The sequence below is a fragment of the Branchiostoma floridae genome, chromosome 3 (genome assembly GCF_000003815.2).
Source record: "Branchiostoma floridae strain S238N-H82 chromosome 3, Bfl_VNyyK, whole genome shotgun sequence".
NCBI lineage: Eukaryota > Metazoa > Chordata > Leptocardii > Amphioxiformes > Branchiostomatidae > Branchiostoma > Branchiostoma floridae.
The window spans coordinates 8,420,299-8,428,474 of NC_049981.1; positions in this window are offsets into that span (position 1 = coordinate 8,420,299).

The following is an 8,176-nucleotide window of genomic DNA, read 5'->3' on the forward strand; positions in this document are numbered from 1 at the left end:
TCCTTTTTGAACAGTCTAGACGTTGAGATAAAGTTCACTTTTGAACATCAACAGAACAGCTTCTTTCCTTTTCTGGACATATTGTCAGTTGTAAAAGACGACGGTTCTCTCCAGGTCAAACTTTACAGAAAGACAACCCACACCGATTAGCACTTAAATTTCAAGATTTTTCTTCCAACCACCACTAGACTACAAACTATGCGTCATTCGCGCCCTGTTCTATCGGGCTGAAAGCATTATTACTGAACAAAGAGGAGGAGAAGGATCACGTGATCCAGTCCTGTGTGGATACCCCGGTTGGGGCATGAAAGTTGAAAACTGCGCCTAAATAGAAGCCACCTGTCATTACAACAAGCTTTGTAGCAAGAAAACCACATTTGAAGCACTGCGTAGGATGCGTAGGAAGCATTGCGTAGGATGAAAACAGAAGTTCCAGTGGATGTCACTTGAAGACACAAGTAAAATATACGAAATAATCTATCTGCTGGTCTACTCGGATGGCTTCCGCCATAGCACAACTTGGCGGTACTATGTACATAATTCTTTCTCTGTGTGGTTTGTAATCTTTGTACTGTGTTTGTTTTTATATGGGCCTTGGGTCTGATTCAAATAAAATTAATGAAAAAATACCCAGACTTTGCATGATGTACAAAATGACCAATAAACTGGTGAGTACCGACTGATGAATATATAATACCAGCTCAAAAAAGAACGAGAAACAATGATGCCTTCAAGTACCAGAGTTACCAACTTAGGATTGACTTTCCCAGAACTATCGTAGAGTGGAATTTGTTATCACCAAACACAGTAGAAGCATCTTCTCTTGTTAGTTTCAAAGAACGCTTGGAGATAGATGTGCAAAAGTTAGGTGTGACAGGTCGTTCAGTGTAATATAACCAGCTGCTGCCGCGCCGCGTGCCTGCGAAGCTGGTGTGGTACGCCGAACGGCGGTTATACTGGCTATATAGATACAGATATAGATGCAGATACCGGATACAAATACAGATACAGGACGCTCGGGAAACATTGCATCAAGACCTGTTTCAAATCGACACGGACTTTTGGGAAAATACTGGTTTCGCCTAAAGATAAAACAGAAAAAGAAAGTAGATGTGGAGTAGCCTTGCCAAGGTAATACAAACAAAAGTCAGTGTAAAGAATCGTACATCGGAGAAACAGAACGTGTACTGAAAACGTGATTCCGTGAACACCAAGCTCTGTGACCTCATAGGTCTCTCAGCATATACACATAGAGTCGCCAGGACACTCCGTCTTGTTTGACAAAGTTACGATCCTCGATTCAGAGCCGGCGCCGGATTTCTTTGCAACGGATGAGTGAAGGAGACTGTGTACATCCATCCACCGTCCATCGCTGAACAGAGACGGGGGGCGACATAGGTTATTTGGCTTGCACGACTCTCTGCTGCTGTCACGTGTCTCCGACGTCACGTTCTGGAAGCTACAGCAGACGGGTCCATTCCGTGAACAAGACTGACGGAGTCGGCTGAAAATTTGAGGTAAGTCCCAACTTATTTGCAGCCTTGGTTGGTTAAAGTTTAGCTTATCCATAAATGATAGTTTTAGATATAAGTTTTGCCTTTGTTGTGACCTGTACTTAGCTTGGTTGGGCACAATGTACAATAAAGGAAATGTCTTCATTCATTTATGCATTGAAATCTCCGCCTGGTCTCCAAGCAAATCAGCTGTCACTGACCATATCAATAGAAACAATTGTGTAATAGACTGGGAGGGGGCTAGATTCATCGACAGAGAGGCAAACAGACGAATACGCTGGACAAAGGAGATCAGGAAGTCAGCTCCAGTCATGAACAGAGATTAGGCGGATCCAAACTGAGCCACTTTTGGGTCGGCATTCTCGCTGCTGCAGCGCCACCTACATTGGCTAGAAGTAGCAGCGAGAATCGTATCCAGCCATTCTAACCCTGATGATGGTGTCTGACAGACACCCAAAAGAAGTAAGTACTCCCTGGCCTAAAGAACCGTACTATGTGAATAATTGACAACCTGCAGCTGATGAAAGCATTTACGGATTAATAGTACTTGTCCCACAACCCCTCAAAATAGCTTACTTTCCGGTCAAAACTCATTGTTGCCATGGCAACAACCCAAGCAACTTTTGGGGCCAGTTTCAAAGATTTTGCATGTCAACAACATGGAAATTGACCAAGTTTAGGATCCAATCCCAAATTATTTATAGTTACGAAACATATAGAGAATGAGGTTATCAAATTTAGATTGATGGCCCAAAATCCAAATTTAGGGACGTGCGTAGAATATGACCTACTTTCAGGGACAACTACACGGCTATGGAAAAATATCTGAAATTTTGAAGGCATACAGTTGATAGACAGTACAAAGGTCTACATCTGTACATATCTGTAAATAGACTTCACATATAATTTTCTGCAATTTAGGTGACATTACTACCTGGCAAAATTGGCATTTTGACCTTCTAATGTTTTCTCATCAGTGGATATAAGAAATAATGGATTCGTAACGAATTTTGCTAGATGGGCATGAAAGAATTTTCAGTATGATTTTCGGGCCATATGGATGACGTCATCATGTTTTATTGCCCTGATATTATTTTTTTATATGAGAAAATACAGCACTTTGGTACATACCGCTGCAAGTATTTGAAAACCCTATGAAATTCTCAAAAGAGTTTCATTATGATCTTTGTGTTAGCTAAGGAGATTATTGACATGGTTAAATCCGTGCAAATCATGGCCTAATTTGTATAGTCAATTAGGATTCGGGGCGGGCACCGTTTTTCTTGTTGGACCGGTCCGGAAAAAAAACGGATCTAAACAAATTTAATAGACCGATTAGAAAATGAACAGATTATATACCAGCACTACGGCGTGTTTTGAGGCTTATAGTTGGTCCAAGAAAATAACAAGATCGAAGTTAGTAGAAAAGAGTTGATCGTCACTTTTGCCAAGTTCCTACAGTCAAACTTAGTCTATCTTAACAGCGGCAGTTAGCGTTGTTTTACGTGAAGATAAGATACTCTTCCATACAGATTCCTTTTTAGCGAAATGGACCATTATTTTCACAATCATGTTCAGGTCCGGACCTGGACCTGATCCTCTGGACCTGGACCGTACCTGTGCCTGAATTTTCCCACCCCTAACTAGGAAATTTAAAAAAAAATTGTCTGCGTTCAACTACAGGACTTTCAAAGATGTGAGATATGTACCATGTGCTATAACTACAATAGGGGTGAATTGTGTATGATCTTTATTGCATATCCATGCTGGGCATGTAGCTTTAAGAATATTACTGCAACCGAGCGATTGTCGGATTGCACGTTTTTTCTGTCAGAAGCTGGCGGTCAGAGAGGACCTCTGGCGGATGGTAGATAAGTGCACTTATAAATGCTATACAGTTTCTCGGGTTGGATTTGGGAGACAATTCTTCATGGACTGAAGATCATATGTGCTTGAAATCGAAACGTGGTTTGGATACGTGGTCATAAATGGTGTGTATTTTCTCATAGGCCGAATGTTAAGTTTACGTCGGGACACTGTTGCCCCAGAGCTAGTCTATGCTATGGGTTCTTGAAAAAAATCGTTTGATGTCGCTTGTGTACCGGGGTACAGAAATACTCTCAGATTAAGTGTGCGTTTAGATATGGACTAAACATATAACGTTATCCCCCTCCCCAAAAACATGACTAGCTTATCCAGAACACGATATATCAAAACCAGAGGTTCTGCTGGGGTACCATAACATGCCACTAAGGGACCAATTATCTAATTATTATCACTTTGAGGCCTCCGCATACCCCACGTACCTACCCACATATCAAACATCAAGACATCCAGGCCCTAGTGAATTATTGAGTTTACAGATAGACGTACAGAATCAAGATTTTGCACAAACAACTGCAACAAGGATGCCAGCTAGTGTTACGATAATGAAAGACATGCAGTGGAGGACACTTGAAGACAGAAGGAAAATGTCCAGACTTTGCATGATGTACGAGGGGTGATCAATAAGTTCTCGGCCTCGCCTAGAAATAATAAGAACAACTCAAATTTTCAGGCACAGCATCATAGTATGAAGCCTTTTAGCAATACCCACCAAATTTCAAATCACTGCAGTAATTACTTTACAGGCATTCGTTTTTTGCAAATCAGAAGGTAAGTGGCGAGAAAAAGAAGGGTGAAGTGTGATCAAATAATTTGACCCGTGCACTTCAGGTCGCAGCTCAATTGTCCACTTTTTTTTCGTTATCCCTTACCTAACGGTACTGGGTGTCGCCTACAAGGTAATGATTACAATAATTTCAATTTTGGTACACATTTATATAAGACTTTATACGTGTACGTGGGATTATCAATAAGTCATCGGTTTTACCGAGAAATAATAAGCACAGCTCAGGTTTCGAAGCATGGATGTCAAGTATAAAGTCTTATATAAATATGTACCAAAATTCAAATTATTATGATCATTACTTTGCAGGCGACACCCAGTAATGTTAGGTAAGGGAGAAGGAAAAAAAACGTGGGCAATTGACCTGACCTGACTGTGCGGGTCAATTTGCGCTCCTGGAAGGCAGACACCCAATTCTTTTTGCTTGTAATAGGAAGAGAATCATTGTCAAACATTTTAACATGTCTTTTGTTGATTTACGGCATGGGGAACTTGACCCACACATGTCTGATCACAATTCACACCACTTTTTTCTCGCCACTTACCTTCTGATTTGCAAAAAAACCAATGCCTGTGAAGTAATTACTGCAGTGATTTGAAATTTGGTTGGCATTGATAAAAGGCTTCATACTATGATGTTGTGCCTGAAAATTTGAGTTGGGCTTATTATTTCTAGGCGAGGCCGAGAACTTATTGATCACCCCTCGTATATAGAAAATGACCAATAAACTGGTAGACGTAACGACTGATAAGTATCTAATGAATGAATATTAATGGTTTCTTGACTCAAAAGTTTGCAGCCCTTCCTAGGCTGAAATACGTTCCACTCACACCATTTAAAATTCAACAGTGCAAATTAAGGCCAAATGAATGGAGTTGTAACGATTATTAATGGATGGGTATGAAAGAATTTCAAATATGGATGCCGTCATCAGATTTTATTGCTGGTAATACTAGTATATTTTTTTTCTATGAGAAAATATAGCACCTTGGTAAAATATTATTTTTGGACCATATGGATGACGTCATCAGGTTTTATTGCCTGATAGAAAAGTATTTTTTTTTATGACAAAATATAGCACCTTGGTACATACCACTGAAATGACACTATGTTTTTCGCGTGCACAATCATGAAAGCTACAAACTCATACTCGCACATCTTGATATCTTCCAATGATCTTTAGTTATTAGAAAATACAGTAATTGTTTTTATCTTATTAAAAATAATCATTTTCTAATAATCACAGATAATTAGTTTGCCCTGTTTTGTTTCTCACACGTGTTGACTAAAGCCATACACCTACACCAAGGAGCTTTTTGCCTACACCTAGCACGTTGGCGATTTCTACAGTTCTGAGGAGGTTGTCGCAGAGGCTGATGGGTACAGGCCACACAATGCAAGGAGTCTGGTCATAGGGTCTGATGAAAAGAATGGGATCATCATGAACATTGATGCATCACCTATAAGAGGAGAGTACAAATGTGAGATTTATAGAACATATGTACAAGGTGCAATCAGGTTCCTACTGTCAGTCCATGACGTCGCACTTTCGCACCTACAAAAACTGAGTAGCAGCGTTACCCAATACCTGAAAAAATGGGCTGGGATGAAGAGGTCAGCAAACCCAGGACTCACGTACCATAGCCAGGGCCTAGGCCTTACCTCGGTAGAGCAGATTTATCTCCAGGAACATGCTACAGTCATCGCATCAGCTGTGACTGTAGGTGACTCAAGCGTCCGGAATGCCCTGGAAGCAAAACTAGAAAGGGAGGGAACATTAAGCCGCAAGTCCACAGGAAACATGGGTTACAATACCCTTGTCGCAGAAACACTTACGGTTAAGTCTAGTCCGCACAAAGCATTCAATAAACCCCCTGGAAAACTAAGGAAAAGCTGTGTCAGAAGGCAAAAGCCCATCTTCGACTGTCAGAAGACAAGAAGATAGAGGAACACTGCAGAACGCTTACAGTGCAGGGTAACTGGGTGGAACTAGTTGAAGTCGAGCAGTCGGACACAAGATGGAGAAGCTCACTGTGCAACAGCCCTCGAGTTTGCCCTGAGCGGCATGGTCAATTGACTGCCTACACGCGACAACTTGGGGAAAAGTGCTGTCGTCTAACTGTCCTCTATGCCAAGGTCACCAAACACTGAGGCATGTTCTGAACTCTTGTCCGGTTGCCTTGAAGGACCGTCGGCACACCCGGCGTCACAACAGCGTACTCAAGGAGCTTGTGACTACCCTCCAACAGTGGTACTCTGAGTCGGGACAACAGGTCATCATCAGGAGCGACTTGAGCGCAGATTCAGTGGCAGGAGGCACACATTCCACCATTCCACCGGACATTCTACCCACGTCGCTTGTACCAGACATAACCATACAAGACCCGGCCAAACAAACACTGACTCTTATCAAACTCACTGTACCCTTCGAACAAAACGCCCGTAGTGCCGAGGACAGGAAAAGGGCAAAATATGAAGACTTATTACGTGAAATTGACATTCACAGCACCTACAAAGCTACTCTTATCACTATTGAAATTGTTAGTAGGGGATGGGTTAACAGCGAGAACTACTACTACTACTACAGAGAAATCTCTGTGTGTAGTTAGCCACAAGGAACGCGAGGTTCGCCAGCTGAAAAGCAAGTTAGGAAAGTGTGCAGTATGCACTTCATATGTTATATATTGTGTTAGAAATACAGTTGGGTGGAAAAAACCTCTGGGTTTATTTTCAAGCTGCTGATAGTTGTAACCTTATATGAAATAGTGCAATATTCAAAAATTGCAATATGTTAGTTTTGCGATCTTCTTGTGCAAGATGTTTAAAGAATTTTAAAACAATTTGTATTTCAGCAGTCTGACGCACACAATTGTTCTTTCTTTAATATGTCTTACCTTGCGCCCTCCAGACGTCGTAAGTCCAGAAAAAGGGTTGGCCTCGGTATTTTAATTAGCCTTCGGGCACGAACTTGCAAATAAACTTCACAGATGTACATTTAATCTGTCTTTCATCTTGTATTTGTATGCCTAAGACTCAATAAAGATGATTCTGATCTCCCCCTGCCTTCAAATACCAGAGGTACCAACGTTGATATGTTCAAAAATTCGTATTTTCCCAGAGCTATCGTAGAGTGGAATTTGTTATCACCAAGCACAGTAGTGTCATCTTCTCTGGATAGTTTTAAAGAACGCTTGCTGGTAGATGTGCAAAGGAACTTATAGGTGTCATTCAGTGCAATGAATCTAGAACCTGATACACTGAACACTGAAAACCCATCTTATAAACTACCATAGCCCTTTAGAGTAGTCTCAGTTATTATCTTATCTCAAATTATTTGTATTATTGTTTGGTTATTCTTTTGTATTATCATATCCCATGTGTTACTTTTTTTTGTTAATTATTGACTGTTACTTATATTGTTTAGTATAGAGAAGGCGGACATAGTATAAGCCGATTACGGTTTCCCCTCCTCCCCCACCTGTAGTGTTTTATGTATTATTTTTCTGTATTGATTCATGTATTCATAGAGAACCTTAGCCCATGTTGAAGAGCGGAACCCCCCCCCCCCCCAAAAATAGTGAGAGCATCTGAGTGCATCTCGCACTTTGGTCTCAGGTGGCTGACCACGCCACGAAACCACACACCTGACATGAACTGCGACCACTAGGGTTCGTAGTGCATGTTCCATCGTACCTGTAAGTGTAACGTTATGTCTAAGATGAGACTTTGAGATTGCTTGAGCGTCAATAGTCGAAACTTTCCGCAAATCTCCTACTGTAATTGGATGACATGAACACTCGGTAAACTGTCATGAAAACGGGTTTGCAAACATGTGTTTAGAGATGAAAAATCCCATGACTTGAGTACCAATTCCGAACCCCCACACTACGTCACCACATTGCAGCATTTCTCGATACTTCAGAATTTGTTGCTGAGATGTGAATGGAATGTAAATATATGCATTTGACTACGGAGTCGGGCTTATCTGAGAAT